Consider the following 1,216-nt stretch of genomic DNA (forward strand, 5'->3'; position numbering starts at 1 on the left):
GGGGGGGCAGGAGTTGAAGGGAAGGGAGGGAAGTGAAGGGGCGAAAAAGGGAAGAAAGTGCAGAAATCAGCTCGGCTGCGCGCGGCTTGGCGCGGCGGGGCTCGAGGGAAGCCATGGGATAATGCCATCAGGGCCTAACCCTGTTACCTCCGCCCGCCACGCCACCGGCATCGCGGTTTTCCGGAAACAGAAGCTGCGCAGGGGCGGGGGTAGGGGCAAGGTAGAGCGAGGGGGTTGCATACGGCAGCGGTGCCCGTTTCAACCCTCACCACCACCCTGACAAAATCTCTCTCTCTGTCCCGCTTCTTCGTGCTGTCAAGTTTCGGAGTGAGATGCAAGAAGAGTTGGCAGAGGAAAATAGCAGTCCCGATCCCTTAACGGGATCCCATGCGGTGGTGGCGGCGGTGGTGGTGGGCGGAGGCGCCGCAGGGGAGGGCGGGACCCGGCCCCGCCGCCCTCGGGGCGCCCGCCGGGGAGGCAAAAGCAGGCGCGTTTGTGGCCAACCAAGCGTAACGTAAAGTGATTTGGGGAGCATATCGTCGCCCCTTCCCCACCTCTCTCACCCCCTCTCTCCGACACGGGCGTACAACGGCGCGGTGCGGTAGCGCGTGGCGCCCGTAGGGTGGCGCGCTGCTCAAACTCTCGCTGTGTGGCAATATTCCGAGCTATGCGTCCGTCCTGCGGGATGAGTGCCCGAGAGGGAGCGTTCGATGTTGTTCTTGGAGAGCCCTGCCCAGATCGCGGCCCAGGCTTTCGGGCAGGATCCCGACGCGCCTCGTCGCATCGCTCTTCCCGTGGAGTGGAGTTTGCTGACCTCGCTGCGTATCGAGACACGGGGGACGGGGCGGGGGTCACTCGGGGAGGTTCCTGCAAGCCAGGGTGCCGGTAGGGGCCTCTTGGCAGGAGGGAAGCCCACCACCGCTACCGCGCTCGAGCACACCGAACGCATTGGCGCTCTCGGGGGACGACCCCTACCCCCCGCGCGGGCCCGTCCACACGGAAGAAGTGGCCGGAGTGGATGCACGGGTTGAAGGAGGAGGAGGAGGAGGAGGAGGAGAAGAGGATCGACTCCCTTTGGCCATACCTTACTTGATAGCTAAAAAAGTAGTGTGACATGGCCCGCTGGTGAACGGAGGCCTACCAGGGCGGCCACACCTACAGGGGATGGAGGAAGGGGGGGGGGGCTTGCCGAGTTGCACCACAGCACAGTCCGCCC

This window comes from Frankliniella occidentalis, unplaced genomic scaffold (genome assembly GCF_000697945.3).
Source record: "Frankliniella occidentalis isolate FOCC.00 unplaced genomic scaffold, Focc_3.1 Scaffold2684, whole genome shotgun sequence".
Lineage (NCBI taxonomy): Eukaryota > Metazoa > Arthropoda > Insecta > Thysanoptera > Thripidae > Frankliniella > Frankliniella occidentalis.